Raw genomic sequence first — 22,641 nt, 5'->3', positions numbered from 1 at the left:
GGACAGGGTTTTTCATTTGCTTGGACAATGTGCTAGATGTGGCTGGATTTGGATACTATTCCTATTGATGCTTATGTCATTGATGTCTTGGCTGCCAGTAAAAGGGAGTCAAATTCCTTTAATGCTTTTTGGTAACGAGCGTAAGTTGCCAATAGTTTACGGGATGTGGGTGTTGCACTATGCTTCAGGTGAAGCTCTAGTATATGGCGGAGCCCATCAATGCTATGTGATCTCTATGGTGTTTGATCCAGGAGATTCTAAGGATATTCATAAGCAAATTCAATATGGATGGATACTGATCAGTATGCATAGTAATTGCGTGCTATTTGAACCAAGGGTAGCATATCTGCACCAAAAATGCTTGATATTGATTGATACAGGAAATGTATGCTCATGTGGATATTATGATGCCCCAATGTGTGGGAAATTCCTTATTACCCCATTTGATCCTGGGGGTTACTAAAGTGCAAGTTGCAGATGCAGAGGATACCAGATGCCAGATGTAGCAGGCTGCATGATGCAAGGTTTTGTTTTCTAGATTATGTTAAGTTAGAAGAGTGTTTGGTTATGCGTTCAATACGATTACATGGTTGGCTTCCAACTGAACTCTTTGGACAATTGATGAAGTATCTTCACATCTTTTGAGTTGGTTCTGCTACTAGAACTTGAGGTAAAGGACTTGACGGCCATTCCATGTGTAGACAGAGTAAGGCATACTTGAGCTTGACATGGTTCCTTAAAGCGAGCTTAATGGTCAAGCCGTGTGCATCATCATCTGGAGAACTTGAGTCTAGCGGGGTTCACTAAACAGGTTATCCATAATTAAATGATTTGACGATACGGCAAATATGGTTCAGAGATTTTTGATGGGCAGCTACCTAATGATTAAGCTAGAAAATTGATGATAGGTTATAAGCCTTATTTTATTTTTCATAATATGAGTCTGATGATGGAAAGAGCTTAAGGTACATAAAGCGGATGTAGATAATAGTGCAGTTGGCACAGATCGAAGGCTGTGCAGGTTCAGAGGGGGTGGATGTCATGCAACTCCGCTGCCATGAAGAGAAAAAGAGCATAGAAATGCAAGATAAGCTTCTTTAAAGCCAGTGAGCAGTGATCAAGGCTTGTTCACAGGCCAAGCTTAATGATTAATGTATGCCAGATGAGGCTTCAAAGGCCCAACAGATGCCTTAATGATGCCAAAAATGAGTATTCTTGAACTGAGCACAGATGGAAGATTATGATCTAGAATTGCACTGCTTGAAGTGCTCTACCGATGTGTCTTTACGGCTCGTCGATTGGAGCTACGGTGAGGAAATTATGGTCGTTTGAAGTTCAAGTCGATTGCAGATCCGTACCGGATTGGGCAATTGTAGCAGTTGAGGTGAAAGAATTGAAATGAATGCATCGTGCTGAAGTGCTCACTTTGTGGAGCGTGTCGGTCTTTTCAGATCAGTGATCGGAGTCTTGATTGCCAAGATATTGGCCGTTAAAGATGCACCGGGGGACGGTTCTGTATAAATCTGGTCGCCTCGTACGAGGTGCCATCTGGGAAATTTTGAGCTTTAGTCAGGTTTTGGGAACTGAAATCTTGTTCGGTATTTCATCTCTTACAGTGCGTTGTTAATTGGTGGATGAAGATACGACTGATGTGCTCAGTGCCTTGGATGATAAATATGCTAAGTGGATTAAGCTCGAGAAGCATTAAAATGTCATGCTTAGCAATGCCATGCTAGATTATGCATGCTAAAAGTGCTGCCATTACGAAAGCACTTGATGAGTTCATAGTCTGAAATGTTGTCTCATGGGGCGTATTGATTGTGGAATAAGCCTAGCTAGACAGGGCTGCTGGAGAAACTTGTGCTTGGCAATGCTTTGGTAAATTTGTATGCCAAATGTGATGCCCTTTACAAAGGCCGCCTGCCCAAAAGCCATTAAAAGAATGGCCGCCCAAAAATTTACCCTAAAGGGATGGCTGCCCATTGGGAAAAATAAAGTAAGGCTTTTGTGTGTGAACAAGGAGGACAGAAAGAAAAGAATGGCGTGGGCAGGAAGAGGACGAGCGCAGGCAAAGAGGAAAGGCTTACAAGGGCCATAAGAGCGCTCGGACGAGGTTTCCCATGAAGAGGAAATCTCTCAGCAACTTGTGGCGACCAAGTTTAAAACCCTTACCGTTGAATTTGGTGAAGGTCGACCCCGTTGACTACCACGTCATCAAGACCGCTCCCACGCCACGTAAGTCACGGCACAATGACTGCGTGGTGGGGCAAAAAAATTGATGAAGGCTATTATTGGAGGGTATAAACGAAATAGGAGGCTATCAAGAAAGGGAGGGATAGCAGGGAAAGAAGCTGCAACGATTGGAAGAGGGAGAGCTCGGACGATTGCAAGAAGAGAGGACTCGCTCCCATGCAAGAGCCACGCTCACTCTCACACTCTAGGAGTTAAGCATGACCTCTCCCTCTCTAGGCCATAAACAAGGAAAGAGTTAACGAGGAGGAAACCAAGGAGCAAGGGATTTTTGGGACGAGCATCACGAAGTGGAGAAGAAAAGCAAAGCAGGACCAAAAGCGAGATCTCTCTCTCTCTCTCTCTCTCTCTCTCTCTCTCTCTCTCTCTCTCTCTCTCTCTCTCTCTCTCGTAATCTCTCTCTTCTGTCCTTGTAAGGGAAATAAAGGGAGGCAAGCTGAGACATCGTAATCGGCAAGTATTCAGGGAGTCTGAGGTTAAGCAGCAAGATAAGGGAGCGGAAAGGCAAGAAGGAGAGCGGGTAACCTTGCTCTACCATAATTGGGAATTACAAGCGCATCAAGCAAGGAATTTTACCGGATATGTACGTCCTAATCACCTTGAATGGCTCTAATGGCGGACAACTGGAAAATTTATAGTCGTGGTCTAATTTGAGAGCATTAAACTCTCTTAGCACCATTAGTGCCGTTAACGGCAAACATTTGTAATCAAATTACACTTCGGCTAATCATTAGCAGCTTATAACATTCCGGTTGTCAATTTTTAAGCATTTAAGGTGTTTTCAGAGTCTTTTGCTTTGTGTCTTGGTTCTACGCTCTCGCACCTCCCACAGCGAGAGGCCCAGTGCGTGCCCGGCTCTCGTTTCAAACACATATACCCCGACAGTGCAGCAATTTTGGACGGCTCTGAGCGAGTGTTGGCGTTGAGGGCCGGCGGCGGCGGTGAACTGCAGTTGATGATGTGGCTGTCCGTAAGGGTCGATGCCCGTGCCTAATGGGGAAAAAGTTTTTTGAGGGAGAGTCCCCCCCCCCCTCCAATAGTGACATCGTTATTGCCAATGGAGGGGAGGGGTCCTGCAGTGAAGGCAAGAGGTGAGAGGGAGAAAAGAAGGTGAGCTCGAGGCCGGTCAAGGGGAGGATCTCACAGGTAAGATGCAAGAGAGAGAGGGTTCGAAAGCTTCAAGGAATTGGCCAAGGGGCCTATCCCGCCCATGGGAGCCAAAAAGGTTAAGTGGAAGGGGCAAGCAGACTAAGAGCAAATATAGGTGTGCCATGTAGATACCAAAACACCAAGAAAGTGCCAAGTGGTGACCATGCAAGAAAAATTCTAAAAAAGATCTAGTTAATCCTACAAGCTAGATAGCTCCTTGTTTTTTTCCTTTTTAGCCTTAGCCAAGCCTTATAAAAGGACAGAGGAGTGATTTTTTTAGGGCTTTTTTGACAAAGAGAGTGATTGGAGTTTTTCAAGCCTTTGTATTGCAAGCTTGCCATTGGAGCGGCATACTTGATTGTACTATCTCCCTATGCAATAATACCCAACATTGGCCCCTACTTCTTGTGTTGCTTCTTCCCATCCCCACCTTTTCTCTCGCTCTTTGTGTCCTTGCCAGTGCTTGTAGAGGGTTTTCCTGCAGCTTGAAGGGTGTCACTAAGAGGGAAGAATTGGGGTGTCTTGTGAGCCGGAGAGGGTGAGTTAAGCAGGGTGGGTGTGTTTGTGTTGAAAGGTGTTTTTTTTGCTGCAAGGTGTGAGGCAGTTGTTCGGTATGCTAGAGTGGAATTGTTATCGCAAATTAGCCAATTTGAAGGTGTTATTAGAGAGGTTAGGGATGCTGTGGAATCCCTAGGCTATAGAGAGGCAAACATTTTGTGTGTTGGGTGTGTTCCCTATTCCCCTCTTCAACGTGGATTAATTGACTGCATTTACTCTATCTCCTGTGTCGACCAAAGCATTTGTGCTATGATTGTTGACCTATACTTTGATGTGCAGGTCCATTCCGTCTAACCATTTATCATCTGTTGAAACTGAATCTTTAGGTAATTCCCATTATCGGTCATCTATTCCAGAGTGTTGATGGGAATCGGTATCTGTTGATTCCTCAGAGCATCTTTCTGTTTGAGTACCCGTAGCCGTGCTTCCTTTTGGGCTTCATCAATAGTCTGCTGTCGTTTAATCCTCCTTTTCTTGGTTGTATGCATTCTTTCTAGCAATTCATTGGTTAGCGGCAATTTGTATTTCTTTAAACGGCATCCACAAATCCAATTAGCCATTGATTCACCATCTAGGGTGGACAACTTTACTGCTCCACTTGGAGATACATCTTCAATGATAAACGGTCTGTTTCCCTTTTTCTTAAACTTAGGAATGTGTTGCTTAAGGGAATAGACTAAAACTAAGTCCCCTTTCATGAAGATTTCTGTGATGAGATGGGAATCAAAAAACTGTTTTTGTTTCCACTTTTGTGCATAGATGTGAGCTATAGTAGTTAGTCTTTGCTCATCTAGCTTTTCTATTCTTCAAGTCTTTCTGACAAGTCATGTCCAATCCACTCAAGATTCTTAGCTATCCTTAATGTCAGCAATAGAAATTCTATTGGCAGTATGGAATCAAGGCCATAAACAAGGTTAAAGGGTGTAGCATTTAAAGTTGTTTTGAATGAAACTCTCGATCAGCCCATAGAGTTGCATGGAGATTCATTTCCTACTCTGTCCTTCCTGAACTAGCCACTTTAGTCAATATTGAGCTAAGAATTTTATTCATATGCTCAGCTTGTCCGTTTGCCTGTGTGGGTGATAGGGAGTTTATTTGTTATGGATGACCATAAACTCATTAAGCAAATACTCGATTACTTCATTGAGGAAATGAGTTCCCCGATCAGTGACAATTTCTATTGGCATTCCATATCTCGTGAATACATACTCATGTAAGAATGCGGCAGTGGTTCTGGCATCATTCTTTTGAGTTGCTTTAGCCTCGGCCCACTTGCTCAAATAGTTCATAGCTACAATGATATATTGAGCTTGGGTTCCATAAGTAGGCCCGGCTGTATCAGACCAACAAAATCTATACCCCATTTCGCAAAATCTCTAGTCCCCCATCATTGGTCTTAAGGGAATGCTATCTATATGTCTTGGCATTTTTGCTCGTTGACAAGCATCACACCTTCGAACATATTCTTTGGCATGTGCAAAAATTGTTGGCCACCATATGCCTACCATTAAGATTTCTCTTGTGTTGGTCTCACTAGAAAAGTGACCTCCAGCTAATCCAGCATGTGCTTGTTCTATAATCGGAATATACTCGTCTTCATTTGCACAAAGACGCAAATGTTTATCTTTACCTCTCTGATACAATTGGTTCCCAATAAGAGCATAGTCTCTTGCTTCAGTTTCAATTGCTTGTTGAGGACATTTACTCATCTTCTTAGGAAATGTTCGGCTCGATAAGTAAGTGACTAAATAGTTACTCCACTTATTAGGAACATGTGACATTTGAAACAATGTTACATGAGGTATGGGTGTTTGTTTTTGACATTGAGGACAATCCTTTACAAAAGATCAAACATCACTCCTCATAGTTGGCCAAAATACTCCAAGTCTCAAAATTCGTCGCATAGTTTGGTCTTCCGCAAAGTGAAATCCTACTATGGTAATATGTGCTTGACTTAGATATTGGTTTTTCTCTTCAAGATTAATGCATAAGAGCAATATTCCATCTCTATTTATTTTGTATAGCCTACCAGCTAGTAATTGATACATAGCCAATTGCTCGATTAATCCGATTGTAATAGGAAGTGGTATTTGTGAATCCACTTGAGCTATTGTCATCAATGATATCATGTTTTCGGACCATCGAGGTATCATTTCCATGGAGAACAAATAGGTATCTGGTAGATCATCGTCTACCCCTTTAGGTGATTCTCCATAACCAATCCTTGACAAATGATCTGCTCTTAGATGTGTAGTGCCCTTTTTTACGACCACTATGAAATCAAATTTCAGAAGAATGATGAACCATCTCACTATTCTTCCTGTGCTGCATGGCTTGTTGACCAAATACAACAAAGCTTGGTGGTCTACAAAGAACACAAACTTGTTGGCTAATAGGTAATGTCTATACTTTTTAATGGCATACATCATTTCTAATTCTTCCCTTTTTGTGGTAGTGTAATTCTTTTCTGCCATGTTCAATTGTTGGCTAGCATAAGAAATGGCTAAAAGCATGCAATGATGGTACAAAAAAAGGACCTTTTTTGTTTGTACCTAGTTGGTACTTCTACAAAAGCAAGAGGTTGTTTTGGAGGGAACCATTTACGGCCTCTAAAATTAAATGGTGTAGGAGGGAAGCTAGTAAAAATCAAAAATCCAGTGACCACTCTGTTTGAAGAGACATTGTGGGTAGGGCCAATGATGGATTGGAGTTACAGCACGTTTGAACTCGTCTAATGTAGCATGTGTGTCCTGCGTAGTACCAGTGGCTTTTTGTAGTGGTTCTCGACTGTGCAACACTGTCACAATGGTTTCAGGCATCACCTTTAGAATTCCTCTTTGTAGCTCCCATGCCACAATGAGGATGCTCGCAAGGAAGTCTGTTGCTGCCAAGGGTTCACCCGACAAAGGCAAGAAGCCCAGGACAATGGATGCAAACCCTCCCCTCAAAGGCACAAAGGCAAGAAGCCCAGGACAATGGATGCAAACCCTCCCCTCAAAGGCACAAAGTCTCTCCAAAGCATCAACACACCGAACACAAGGGCTAGCAAGGGGAGAATTTCTGTGGAGAAATCAGGAAAGTCTGCAACACCTTTTGCCAAGGACGAGAATTGGCCTTCGACTAAAACAAGAGGTTGGTGTCTCTACGATGTCATGTCCTGTTACAGGATTTGATTTTGTTTCATGAGAGGTAGCTATGTCAAAGGTTGTAAGGTCATTGCATGTAGGTTTATGTATTGTTTCTTGCTCAAGAGCCTTGAATTATGCATTCATGAAAGCATATGTGCCTTAAACCGAACACAATTTCAGGAGAAATTTCAACACTTGCACGAGTGTATTGTTTCATCTATGAATTGAATGTAAGTCAATGTTTTGTTTCTTGATTAGGAGATTTGCATTTCTATCCTTTTTTCGGGTTGCATGCATTCATGATTCAAGAATATGTGCCTTCAGCCGAACAAAATCTCAGGAGATTTTTCAACAATTATGAATGTATTGTTTCATCTATGCATCTATGCAGAAGGGTCTTCTTGTATCTCTATTATCATACCCTATAGGAAAAGAGGGTTTACTAAGAAAATGAGGAAGTTTAGAGTTTAAAATATGGTACTGTACAATGATAACTCTGTATAGCCTCAAATTTGGTCAGTACCAAATTGTGCATTGGCAAGATCATCTATCTGACCAAAGGGTTGTTTAGGGTGTGGGTTTAGTTTGACATTGCTAAAATGTTACCAATAGAAGGTCATTTAAGAAGCATGCTTAGGTATTTTGGATTGGTAGATGGAGGGCATGTCTAACATTTGAGCTTTGTGTTTCCACATTGCATGTAAAAACAAAATGAAAGAATACCCTATTTTGACCAAGTTTTGTTATACAGCCAAGGAGCTTCACGAAGAGTATGGTCTCAGCATGGAGGGGTTGCTTGCAAAGGATCTTAGGGATTGTTAGCTGAAGACTGGCGGCCACACTCAACTGAAGACAGACAAAATGAGAAAAGAAGGAAATCCTATGTAGTCATTCTCTGTTTTCTTTAGTCATTCTCTGATTAAGAAAACCTGTAATTTCACTTGTAAATATTTGGGGCTTGCAGAAGTTTCCAATTTTGTATATTATTTTTTTCCATTAAACTGAGTAGGATTTCACTTTGAAACATGAGGTTTTGTATTTGGAAGGTATATATATACCAAAACCCTTTGTTCATTCGATGCAGCGTCTGTGAGAAGCGTATTCTGTGTATGAGAGAGAGTGAGAGCTTATCTTCACGCTACACGCACACTGGTGGTCAGAATCGAGTACGGAGAAGTGCCGCGTGCTGCCCCCGGAGAGACCTACGTGCCAATACCCACATTGCAAGTGTACGACCCGGCTTCGCGAGATTGACTTGCGCGCTATTTCTAGGGATTTGGTAAGCAAACGGTGTCTGTTTTCTCATTTCAGCATATCCACGCGTTTGTATTGAGTAGAGCTACACATTAGGCACCTTAGTTTTCAGAAACATTGACCTGCAAAAACCTGTCACACATCCTACGTGATTCTGCACTGGGTGTTTTTGGGTATGGTTTTGGGTCACGGACCTTAGGGAAAGTGGCCTATTGGTGTTAATAGGATATCCCTCAAGTTTCGTAGCGTTTCAAGAACGTCTAATGGGTATTTGGCTCATGGAAGCGTTGTAGGAAATCTCCTCTTGTGCACAATAGTAGGCTGTAACTTAAACATTGGGTAGAGACCTCTGTAGGAAGTAGTCAATAGTCGGTCCAGTGTAGGTTGACACCCTATGATTTCTTCCATGCGCCTATGGGTCGAGCTTCGTCCTTAGCTGAAAATTCTTGTTAGGTGAGTTCTCGATGTGCTGATGTCCGTCGCGGTGTATCCGCCAACATTGGCACCGTTGCGAGAGATGAAAACCCTAGGTAGGTGACCGAGACTAGTCCTTGAGGATAGGGATTCTCTAGCTTGCCAGAGTCTTTTTTAACATTTAATAGGATCAGAGGGTGGTGGACTCTCTAGGTCTTAGGAGGATTCTAGGGAGCGTGTGTACGGCCTAGATCCTTCGACTTAGGTAGTATTAGGTAGGAGATAGGTATGGATTGATGGGGAGTTGGTGAGGTAGAAGAGGTGAAAAGTCAGCTAGAGAGTCCATGTGAGGCTAGAAAGTGACTTAAGCATCAAAAATTTCACCATCCCATGCGATGAGTAGGAGTAGAGTAAGTAGGACATACTGATTTTGATCTTGAGCATATCATGCATGTCATAATTGCTACTAGGCTCATCTAAGTTGTGGAAACGTAAAATCAAGGAAAAAAAAACATAAAATTGCATTTGGATGCTTGCTTGATGTTTGTTTCTTGCTAAGAGTAGTCCAAAGGTGTTTGCAAAGCTTAAGAGAAAGTCCAGAACTGAAAAATCACATTTCTGTCATTAGGGACATTCTACGCGTAGGATGTCTCTAGGAGTGAAATTGTGAAGATTTTGCAAATTCTGAAATCACCAATGTGTTCAGTGGGTATGCTTTACCCTAAGAAGATGTTGAGTTGAGTGCTTTTACATGTTTTTGGTGTCCAAAAATCAAAAGGCGAAGCTAGAAAGCAAGAAAATTTCATAAAGTGCTTGTTTTGAGTGATTGTTGTGCTTTTGAGTGTCGTTGGTGAATGATATCAAGTATAGAGACCATAAAGAAGCATCAGAAATACTCCAATCAGGAAAATTATGCAGGAGACATCCTACACATAGGATGTCTCTAGGGCCATTTTGGGGCAACATTTTCCAAAACTGATATCACCAGAGTGTTTCCAGGATCTAGAGGATTAAGTGGGATAAAAATTGGATCATTTGGAGCAGACAGACATCCTACGCGTAGGATGTCTCAAGGCTAGATTTGGGGCCCCATACCAATTTTTGACCAAACCAAAGTCTTCCTTAGCATAAAAGAAGCCTTCACACCAAGTTTGGACAAAATTGAAATCATTTGAATGGGTAAATAGCCTGAGGAAACCCTAGAATCTGAAGCAAAATCTTGAGTGTTTGACTAGCTCAAAGTTGTCAAAATCACCAAATTTGGACATATTGGGAATCAACACACCAAGGACAACCTCTGGATCAGATCTTACTTCATTCTGAGCAAAAACAAATTTGGGCGTAGGATGTGTCTAGGGCCATTTGGGGCAGGAATTTGGAAATTCTAAGGTTACCAGAGTATTCGTTGGATGGTTTTTACCCTATGTACACCTTGAAACTAGGAGTTTTGACCTTATTTAGGCTTCAAAAAGGCAAAAGACGATGAATATGAGACATCCTACCCATTGGATGTTTGATGAGTGATTGTATACCCGAACCACAAGTTGACCTAATATACATGTTTTGCAAGTGCTTTTAAGTGTGTCTACCAAGTTTCATCTCATTTGGACACTTAAATTGGGGTAAAGTGGACTTAAGCGTTTTTGGAAAGGTTTGTGTCAAAAGAGTTGTTTTGTGTGATTTTGACATTCAAATCAACTTTTGATTTTACCAGTGTGTTTCCAGACTCAAGGGGAATCTCTGGACCAAATTTTAGGTCATTCTGAGCAAGTTAGACATCCTACCATAGGATGTCTATTAGCCATTTTTAGGGTCCATAACCATCAAGTACGGGTATATTTGGGTAGAGCACATCAAGGGAAGTCTAATTACCAAGTTTGGGCCAGATCTAAGCAAGTTAGACATCCTACCATAGGATGTCTACTGACCATTTTTAGAGTCCAATATGGGAATCTAACCTCACAAGAGTATCCATAGTGTCTCTAGGATCTCAAAACTTCTTTCAGATTGGTATTTAGACCTTGTTTGACTAGTTTACCAGTTGATCATGAGAATCGAGATGATTTTTCTGAGACTGATAGAGACTGAGGCTGGGTAGAGATCAAGTGCATAACACTTACCTAGAGCATCAGGGTGTATAGAGTGCGGAGAGTGTAACTCACGCAAGGCTAGATCCAATAGCCCCAATCATTGAGGAGGTAGTGATACTGACAATTCATCAGACAAGTCCTTCTTCATGATGGGTAGTCAACAGCCAGGAGGCTTCTTCGGTGAAGGACCAATGCTAGGAGGAAGTACCTCCCAAAACCCTTTGAACAAGGCCAAGTTCACTATAATCTTCTTATAAGGAACAAACTCTCCGGGAGAACTGACTATTGAGGACGCAAGTGTATTTGTATAGAGGAACGGCCTTCTCAAAGACTGGAGATAATTCAAGCATGATGATGGAGATAGATTCTGAGATGAAAGGAGGAACCACTATCTGATAGTTAGGAACCGTGAGGATTACAACAGGTATGGAGATAATGTGGCAAAAGGAAAAATGGTCTCAGAAACTCAAGAGCCGCCTCCTAAAATTGATCGACCTGGAGCTCATTTTATGTATGATAAAAAAACAACCAGAGTCTCTACCTATAATGAGAATGTGGGAATCTACAAGCATGAGAGCGAGGGAGTAGTCCCTTATTTTTGATGCAAACAACCCTACCCAAGTGAATTAAGCGATGACAAGGTTCTTTACTTGTTCTCTTATGAAATTGCTATGGGAAAGGATATCATTTTTGTTGATAGGTACGGGCAAACCAAAGGAGGTAGATAAGGCAACAGTTCCAGAAACATCAACATATTCCCCCAAAGAAGTACCAAGGTCCTACTATACCCCTAGCAAGTCTACAAATCCATTTTCAGAAGAGTAAGATGCAACATCACATTCTAACCGGCAAAAGACTTTCAACTATCAGAACCAGTAAGAAACCCAACCATCATTGGAGGCATGGATTCAACAAAATGCAACATCCGAACAAGACCTAAACAGAGGTGGTTATCCAACCGCACGAGGGCTAAGAGATTTACAAGAACCGCCACTCCATTCACATTACCAAGGCGAGAGCAAGCCGAAAACTCAAGAGTCGGCAGAGCCCGGAAGACAACCCATAGAACGAGAACAAAGAGAACGAGTTCCGAGAGATGAACCACCTCTTGCAAGAACCGTCAAAAATTATGGCTTAGGAGAACCTCTGGGAGAGGAACCCTCCCACTATCGAAGGCCAGAAGAGGCATATCAAGGAGGACAAGGAGAACCAATGATGAGATTTGTAGACCATCGTAGAATTAGACCTTCTTAGGTGCAAAAATGGGTAAACAAGAAATACTCGGGAAATAGAGATCCTATGGATCATATAGCAGCCTTCGTGCGTGTAATTAGAGCTGAAGAAGTTTTGGATTTTTCTACTCAATTTGCAGGGTTTGGACTTACCCTAGAAGAGGATGCAGCCACTTGGTTTGATTCTGTGGAGCGTAGAGATTTTGAGTAAATGGAGGAGGTTTTTGACGAGTTTATTGAGGAATTCTCACAAAGGAGGATAGCTCATAATACAGTCTCACAAATCCATAAATTCAAACAGAAGAAAGGGGAATCTGTGTGAAAGGCAGCCCTACGACTAAAGAGATATACAAAGTTCTGCCCTGTGGAAGAACTACCAACCCAGTCCAAACTTATGTTTATATTTATTCAAGGACTGAGAAACGCAGATCTCCAAAAGTACTTACATAGGACGAGGAGCACAATGATAAATGAGTTAACTAAGGAATCTCTTTACCTTGTATACAATTTTGTGGTCTACAAGGAGGGTGAATTCAAGGATCTTGATGACGAGTCATCCTCACAACAAAGTGGAAGCAAGTCCACTAAGTCAACATAGAAAGGAGAAGGAGCTGTAAGCCAGGAGCAGCTGGTGGAAGAAGTGCTAAAAAAAATTAATATGTATGCCAAGCCTCAGGTTAAGCAGTCGAAGTGGTGTGCAATTAAACAAAAATGGACAAACCATGTGACGAAGGAATGTTATTATAACAAGGGATATGTGCGAGAAGGACCTTGTGCTCCCCAAGCTCAAGTAGCATCTCCTCAAATCCCACCGATGCCTAGGTATCTAGCAGGTAAACTACCAGGACCTATAGGAGTTGAAAGACCACAACTAGTATTGGGGCAACAACCACCGCTACCATAAGTAAGACCGGTTGGCATAAGGTATGCACTGACGGTAAACGAACCAGAAGAGAAGACTTTGCTACCCATGCATGCATATTACGAAGATCCCAATGGATATGTAGAAAATCCTGTCTGTTATCCACCTGAATGTTGAGATGTCGAGCTCTACACCTTGAGCTGGCATCCACTACGGGTCTTGGCCGCTTACGGCATTTACTCACTGGCGCGTTAGGTGACCGACACGGAGGATCTCTGCCAGTTATTCTACAGCTGGACTACACTTATAGTGCCAGCCTAGTACGCTTCTAGCGAGTTCACACTTAGTGACCGCATGTACATATGTGCTACTTTTCAGCTTTAGCACTTAGTCATTTTGTACTCTCTTTTCTGAGAAGAAGAAAAAGAAGCTTTCCATCTCTGTGTGCTTGCGTGCTTGTCTTGTGTAGCTCTCTTGCATCCTCCTTCTTTACATGGTATCAGAGCCTGGTGCAGGCAAGAGAGGCTAAGAGAGCAAGAGCATCACAATCCCTTCGTTCGCAATCCACGACCAGATGTCGAAGGCGCCTCGCGCAGCAAAAAAAATTTTAGGGGTTTTTCGCACAAGTTTCTGAACAGGTCTCCAAAGTGCGGTATACAGAGATTTACTGTACAAGTACAGTGGTTGTATGTACGCTTGATTGTGGACACTCGTTGAGTGTAGAAAGCGTTACAGGAACCACGATAGCAGGTTCAGCAGATTTGCAGGTTTTTGCAGATTGCAGCTATTTTGTCTTAGTGCTTCAAGATGTCTGACGGTTTCAGTCAGATTGTTACTGAGAAGCTTGAGAAAAATAACTACCCTGCATGGAAGTTCAGAATAACAAATTTCCTAAAAGGAAAAGGTTATTGGGACTATGTAGAAGGAGACAATGAAAAGGAACCAGAGATTCCCGAGGCAAATGCTACAGCAGAACAAAGGAAAGCTTTGAGGGACTGACAACAAGGCCAGAGCAAAGTGATATATTGGATTTCTATGAGCATCACAGATGGCATGATGGGCTATCTATAGGATGCTGAAACCCCTGCCATTGCATGGAGAAACTTAGGCAGAGTGTTCGAGGTGAACACCAAGGCCAGGAAGCTTCAACTAAAGTCGGAGCTAAATCAGGTTAAGAGGAACAACCTCTCAATCAATGATTATGCCTTGAAGATCAAGAGTATCATTGAGGCTCTTGGATCTATTAAAGTCTCAGTGGAAGATGATGACATTGTCCGTGCATGCTTGGATGGTCTAGGAGATGAGTATGTACATTTTAGGTCTTCCATGAATACAAGAGACGACATCCCCGTGTTCCAAGATTTGATTTCAATGCTTATTCTTGAGGAGAAGAACCTTGACACATCTTCTTCTCATGGCAGAAATAATTCTGAACAGGCCTTCTATTCTAACTCCAACAGAGGTAGAGGTAGAGGTCGTGGTCGAGGCCCAAGGGGTTGCAGGGGCCAATTTCTGGAAGGTCAATCAAATCAAAACAATACAGGTGGCAGGGGAAACCAGTCTCAACGCAGGGGGAGTCAAAGAGGTCGTGGTGCAGGATCAAGCAGGCAGCAACATACTCCAGATAGTAGAGAATGTTGGACTTGTGGTGAAAGAGGTCACATGTCACGTGACTGTCCAAAGGGAAAAGCAAGTAGAAAGAGAGAACAGGGCAACTATGCATCTACTAGCAGAGATGCAGATGACAGCAAAAACGAGCGCATGTTTGTTATGCAACATGTAATGAATACAATGACTGCAGAGAATTCCACCCAAGATGATGTTTGGTATGTGGATTCAGGTGCCTCTAATCACATGACGTCTCGTGGAGAGTGGTTTAGAGATATGCGCAAACCAGATGTGTCAGGCTATGTGCAGACAGGAGATGACACAATTCACCCCATTGCTCATGTAGGGGACATACCTCTAAATACGAAGAGTGGGAAATCAAAGTACTTAGCAGATGTACTTCATGTCCCAAACATTACAAAGAATCTTGTTTCTGTTGGACAAATGGTTGAGCAGGGTTTGCAGGTTCGCTTCAATCCAAATGGCTGTTATGTAGAAGATTTCCAGAATGGCTGTAAGCTGATCACAGAGGGCAAATGTGTGGGCAGAATGTTTATGCTGAATGTAGACATGCCTGAGGTAAAAGCTGCATTATTTGCACAGGGCACAGGTGTTGTGGCTGATGTTGACATTTGGCACAAACGCATTGGCCATGTCAATGAGCAGAGATTGCGCAGCATGCAATCAAAACAGATTGTAAAAGGTTTGCCCAAATTCAAGGTGGATGGTATGCATAAAGTGTGTGCAGCATGCCAGTTTGGAAAACAGTCAAAGGGCTCATTTCCACATGAGCGCAATGTATGTAAAAAGCCACTTGAGGTGGTGCACACAGATGTTTGGGGTCCAACCGATACTGCAAGTATACATGGTTGCAGGTATTATGTCTCTTTCATTGATGACCATACAAGGAAAGTATGGGTCTACTTCATGCGTAACAAAAGTGAAGTGTTTGGTCACTTTCAAGACTTCAAAGTTATGATTGAGAAGGAGACAGATATGCAAATCAATACATTGAGGTCAGATGGAGGGGGAGAGTACTTCTCCAATGATTTTTCAGATTTTCTGCGAATGCATGGTATACACAGGCAGTTTACATGCAGATATACTCCACAGCAGAATGGGGTCGCAGAAAGGAAAAACAGGCACATTGCAGAGGTTGCACGTGCATTGATGAATGAGAAGAACATGCCTCATCATTTCTGGGCTGAAGCTGTAAATACAGCTATGTACATTATGAACAGGACACCTACAGCTGCGGTGCATGATGTAACACCTGAGGAAAAGTTTACAGGTACAAAGCCTGATTTGGCACACTTGAAAGTGTTTGGCTGCATAGCTTACGTGCATGTACCAGATGAGTTGCGTAGGAAATTGGATCCTAAAGCAGAGAAATGTATTCTTGTGGGATATTCCCTTGAACAAAAGGGGTACAGGTGCTACAATCCTACTACACGAGAATTACGAGTGAGCAGAGATGTAGTCTTTGATGAGATGAGCAGCTGGTACAGTAATGCACATGGCACTATTGGGGCTGATGTAAAAGATGATGTGGTTGTACAAAATGTGAGGCCACAGTCACAGGTTTTGAGTGGACCACAAGAGTCCTCTTCTCGTGGCTCTGTTGAGAAACCATGGAATGGTAGACTACGTACGCAGGTTACTCCACCAACAGGTACAGGGAATGTATCACGAAAAGGAAAGGAAAAGGTTGATGAACCTCCCTTTATGGTTGATGCATCATCAGGTTTTTCACATGTAGACATGGATTCAGATGGTTCTGAACAAAGTCTTGATGAGGAATTTGGAATTCCGGCTGTCAGGACACCTGGTGTAAGGAAAGTACAAGAAGATGCTAGAGGGCAAAGGAGTGACCCAGGACCACGCAGATCTAATAGAGTCAAAAATCCAGTTTAGAAATTGACTTATGATGGGTATCTAGCGCATCACCAAGCCTACATGGCTAAGGTGATACAGGATGTGGAGCCCACATGTTTTGAGGATGCAGTTGGAAATGTGCATTGGGATGATGCAATGAATGAAGAGATGGCTGCATTGGAAGCAAATGACACATGGGAGTTGGTGCCATTGCCAAGTGGCAAGAAAGCTATTGGCTGTAAATGGGTGTATAAAACCAAGCATAAGGCTGATGGTAACATTGAGCATCACAAGGCAAGGCTGGTCGCAAAGGGTTATGCACAGACGTATGGCATAGACTATGAGGAGACCTTTGCTCCAGTGGCAAAGATGAGGACAGTGAGAGCTGTCATAGCAGTGGCTGCATCTAGAGGATGGATTATGCATCAAATGGATGTAAAGAATGCCTTCTTGAATGGTGAGTTGCAAGAGGAAGTGTATATGGATCAGCCACCTGGTTATGTCGATCCAGGTTACCCAGATTATGTATGCAGACTTCTCAAAGCTTTGTATGATTTGAAGCAGGGCTCTAGAGCATGGTATGACAGGATTGCCAAGTATCTTGTCAGTATTGGTTTTAGGAGAGCTCATGCTGATCATTCACTCTATGTACGTGAGAGTGATGTGGGGATTGTGGTCATTACCATATATGTAGATGACCTTATTATTGTTGGTGACAATGCTATGGAGATTGACCATGTGAAGGGTCTTCTCAAACAGGAGTTTGAAATGAAAGATTTAGGCGAGTTGCGCTACTTTCTTGGCATTGAAGTGATCAGGACTCCAGAGGGTGTATGGATATCACAGAGACAGTATGCCTTGGACATGTTGTCAAAGTATGGTATGGCTGATTGTAAGCCAATTTCTATTCCCTTGGATGTGAATGCAAAGCTGAGTGCAGAGAAGGGTGATGTTGTTGAGGATGTCAACATGTACAGGAAGATTGTGGGTAGTCTAATCTACTTGACTATCACGAGGCCAGACTTGAGCTACACAGTAGGCTTGGAGAGTCAGTTCATGCAACTTCCGAGGAAGCCACATTTGGATGGAGTACGACGCACACTTAGGTATGTGCAAGGTACTCTTGACTACGCATTGTTCTATGCAGCAGATGCACCATTAGCATTGTATGGGTATACAGATGCAGATTGGGCAGGTAGCATTGTTGATAGAAGATCTACGAGTGGCTTCATGTTCTCTTTTGGGAGTGCTGCTGTTACTTGGAGCAGCAAAAAGCAGCCTACGGTTGCTTTATCGAGCACAGAGGCCGAGTACAGAGGTGCAGCAGTTGCGGCGTGCGAGGTAGCTTGGCTACGCACATTACTTGAGGACTTGGGAGTGCAGGTGGACCAGCAGATTTTCATCCATTGTGACAACCTCAGCAGCATGCAGTTGGCTAGGAACCCAGTGTTCCATGCCAGGACCAAACACATAGAGGTCCATTACCACTACGTTCGAGAGCGAGTGTTGGCGGGCGACATCGACTTGGTCTACGTCAGCACAAAGGAGCAGATAGCGGATATCTTTACCAAGGCCCTCGGAGCTGAGAAGCTTCGACGTTTCCGGACTATGCTTGGACTCTGCGACATGCAGAGCTCGAGGGGGAGTGTTGAGATGTCGAGCTCTACACCTTGAGCTGGCATCCACTACGGGTCTGGGCCGCTTACGGCATTTACTCACTGGCGCGTTAGGTGACCGACACGGAGGATCTCTGCCAGTTATTCTACAGCTGGACTACACTTATAGTGCCAGCCTAGTACGCTTCTAGCGAGTTCACACTTAGTGACCGCATGTACATATGTGCTACTTTTCAGCTTTAGCACTTAGTCATTTTGTACTCTCTTTTCTGAGAAGAAGAAGAAGAAGCTTTCCATCTCTGTGTGCTTGCGTGCTTGTCTTGTGTAGCTCTCTTGCATCCTCATTCTTTACACTGAAGAACCTAAGACAAAGAACCTTGGAGCATGATTGGAAGTACGGGACCACCAACAGCTGCCCAGGATGCAGGAGAAGGAAGATACAGCTTGGATGAACGAACACTGTTGTTCATAGCCAACGGAGGCATGGGCGGGTGGAGGCATGCTTACCAACATAGAGGAGCTCAAAGAGCACCTCAACAACCTAAGGGACCCTGCTACAAGTGTGGCGGAGATCATTGGCTAAGGGACTGTCCTCACAATGAAATCATTAGAGTCAATGCGTATTGCACCGAGTGTAGAATTACTCATTTGATTTTTGATTGCCCTAAGAACCCGAGCAAAGGAGCAAAAACTACTTTAAACATGCTGGAAGCAGTGCCATCCAGTGGGGGGTCAGAAAATGAAACAGTAATACCTATTCAGGTAGTCACACGGGCACAAGCTCAAAGAAGGACAAACGAACCCATAATTGAAGAGCCAAAGACTGATTCCCCTAGTCAGAAATGAAAAATCAACGAAGCACTTGGAAAGCTAGAAAGGCTTGTATGAAAGCGAGGAAGGAACGAGAGCAAACGGCTCTATCCGAGGAGCTAAAACATACAAAGGATAGATTGGAGCGATTAGAGGATCTAACTAGTTTAAGTTCACACACTGCAACAACCATAGAGCCCAAGGAAATAGTGGAACCCAAAAGTGCAGGATCGAGAGGATCAGTACTGGTAGAAAAATTAAATGAGCAACTTGACTCACTTTTAAAAGCATACAAAGCCAGACTCAAAAACAACCAAAACCAAGAGCAACGATGGATGACTTATCCATATGCGAAACTAGAAAAATAGAGGTTGGAAATGTGTAGGAAGATGATTGAAACAGCCCAATCTTTGATAGAAAACCAACTTAGTAAACCTACAAGTTGGCACGAGGTGCCATCTCCAACCCCTATCACACCAACTCTAGAGAAACAAGCAGACACAAAGGAGGGACTCACGACTGCCTCAGAGTCTAAGCAGGAACCTATCATAGTGTCAAATACAATAGATGAGACATTTGATGGTTTCCAACCCAAAACATTAGTGGGGATGGGTAAAGAGTGTGACACTTTAGATGACCTGTGGAAGAAAATCCGGGAAGCAAATGAAGCTAATGGGGTAAATTGCCAACTAAGTCGCGTTGAGAAGGTCCCATTGAAGAATTTGAGGCAAGATCACAAATGAACTTTGATATGCATTCACAAGGGGGGGACTAGGGGTCAATTAGCTTGGGGCACAGCCAACCTGACTCACTAAAAACTCTACCCTCTTACCTAGGGGAGTATGAAGCTAAGTCTAAAGTGAGAGCAATCCCATCTCAAAGACTTTCTCCCAACAGAGTAATGGATTCACAAGGGTTGATTGAGTTACTGTCCACCCCGGTGGCATGCACAATCACGTTAGCCGAACTCCTGAGGTTACGACCAAACATGTGGACCACCGTAGGCAAATGCTTAGAAAAATTTGGAGTAAAAGACCCTAACTCTAGGATTCAAGAAGGGATCAGAGAACTGGACAAGCCTTAACTGAACACTAGGCCTAAACCTTTAAAAACAAGGTTGGAGAATATTGTGAGGGAGAAGATGGAAATACCACACTACCAGTAGAATTCCAGGGAGTAGTATCCAAGGCTATTCTCACAGTGGAGCGGGAGTCGCTATCGCCACAAAAGAAATCTGAAAAAAATGGGGAAAATCGGCTTTGAGATCAACCAGAATGAAATTACAACTGATAGATGGGTTCATCGAAAAGCCTCTAGGACTTTTAGAAAAAGTAATTGTCACCTCTTGCGGAATCAAGTATGAGCATACATTTGCAATAGTTGATTTTGGCAAAAAGAACAATTACGTGATCATCTTGGGAAAACCGTTCATGAGACAATTAAAGATGGTACAGGATTGGGGTTATGACCACATATACCTCAGGCATGGAGAGACTACAACCAAAATATACCTAAAAGACCATAGTTACAAAGATGTGAACCAGACACTAGTGGAAGAGTTTGATGCATGGTTAGGGCATAAAAAAGATCTATGGATGTGTGGAGCTTCACACTGTGGGATCTTGAAAAGAGAGGAATGCATCTTAAAAAGAGCTATTGAAGACAAGGATTATATTTCGGAACCTTTTCCCGAAGATGCACTAGAACCTATGGAATGGAAACACATACTAGCAACGTTGGACGTCTGTGCCATTACAAATAGCCCAACGACAAAATTTTGTGATAAGGACGGCTATGATGTGCTACCCTATTACACGTTAAACCTTGTACTAGTAGGAGATGAGAATGTAGACTCACCAGAACAAGAAGAGTTTTATGACTCCTCTGAGCATCTGGAATTAAGTAACGATGCAAATAACGAGTGTTCAGACAGCTCAAGTGAGAGTAGGGAAACAACCACAGATATCAAGTTTTATGATTTTGCAAATCAACACCGTAGACTCCAAAAACTCTTAGAATGGACAGGACATGAACTCTCTTCAAGAATAGATGATTTTGAAAAGCTAGATGAACTTCGACTGAGAGCTGTAGTCTCTATCTATGCTCAAAAGAGAAGACAAAAGGAGTTTTTTGACAAGCATGTGCGCATGAAAGAGTTTAAAACATGTGATTATGTACTTGTTTACAATTTGAAGCAACATGCCAAAAAACTTAAAAAGCGAGGGATGGGACCCTTTGTGATTAGTGACTTATCACAAAGCGGAGCCGTCAAACTTGAGACATTGGAAGGTGAAGAAATGCCAAATTGGATTAGTGGGTGTCGATTAAAAAAGTATCATTTACCATTAACACAGGATATGCTTCAACAAATCCATCATGAAAAACAACGGACAAAGGAGAAACATAGGGTAAGAGAAGAAGCACAAGCAGAAGCAAAAGAACACATTGCAAAAAGAAAGCTTCTACGACAACAACAACATATTGAATCACCGTTGCGAATAAATGTTATTCAATTAACGAATTTTAATGAAGACAAAGTGGATCCAATAATTGTAGTCAAAGTGGGTAGCAACCAAGTTGACTCGACGACAATGCTTGATTCGGGAGCTCAAGCAAATCTGATTTCTTGCAAATTATATAGACAACTCAAGCTTGAAGAACAAATCCATCCTACTCAACAAGCGCTAGAAAGTAGTACATCACATTCATTAAGCATGTTGGGTTGGATGATATTGCATGTACAAATACATCAATATGTTTATCCCCACAAGTTTTATGTGGTTGAGGATGCGAGCACACTACATCCAATGTTGTTGGGACAACCATGGCAAAAAGAGTATAATGTGCAGATAGATTGGAGTTTGAATACGGTCAGAATTCAACAAGCACAACAACACCAAGTGGTAGCATTTGCTCAGACAATCCGAAAGAAACAGATAATGGTGCTACAATCACTTGATAAAGAGAAAAAACCATGGGTGCCACTTAACCAGCAAAAGATATCTATGAAGGATAACCAAGAAACCGCCCACCGTAGTCAATCAAAAAATGAGACACCACAGGAGACAATGAATAGATCAAGGTCAGCGATACGCAAACAACAGGTATGGGTACAGAAGGATGGAAGTGAACGAGCCTACAAACCACAGTGCAATAGAAGAGGACCTCCAAAAAACAATGTTAAACAAACACCGAACAGGGCCATAAAACACATCTGGATACCAAAAAACATGCTCAATCTCCAACTACATGAGACACGCATTTGGATCCCCAAAGCGATGCTACAGGAACTCCCTTCAGTACAAGCAACACAAGCAGCCAGACAATCACTAAATCCAACATCGGCAAATCGATCTATGTGGGTGCCGATCGAAAGAACCGCAAAAAAAACCAAAGAAGAGGCCATAAACCTACAAACGCCTCCAAATCAAAGCTACAAATGGCAATCAAAAGAGAAAAAGATTATGGCCACATCGGACAAGACACTCCCGTCCAAGGAGATCACAACGGCAATATCTACAGTAGCGGCAAACTAAGCCACTTTCGCAAAGAAGACGATCAAACAACGAGCGGCAGAATTAAACTTTTAATTGCAAAGAAAATATGCTAACCAAACCAGGAACAAATAGAAAACCTCAACGTCGAATGCCAACAAGCATCTTGCTTATACCCTCCTCTCGCACTGCATTAATTTTACCATGCATTGACTGAGTATGCATCAGGTAGGGCCACATTACAAGGCCGCGCATTAGCACGATTTTAACCCATGCACTACACATACCCCGAGGCGATACC

The sequence above is a fragment of the Adiantum capillus-veneris genome, chromosome 11, assembly GCF_014529385.1.
Source record: "Adiantum capillus-veneris isolate H3 chromosome 11, ASM1452938v2, whole genome shotgun sequence".
In the NCBI taxonomy this organism is placed as follows: Eukaryota; Viridiplantae; Streptophyta; class Polypodiopsida; order Polypodiales; family Pteridaceae; genus Adiantum; species Adiantum capillus-veneris.
This window is presented reverse-complemented; position numbering follows the sequence as displayed.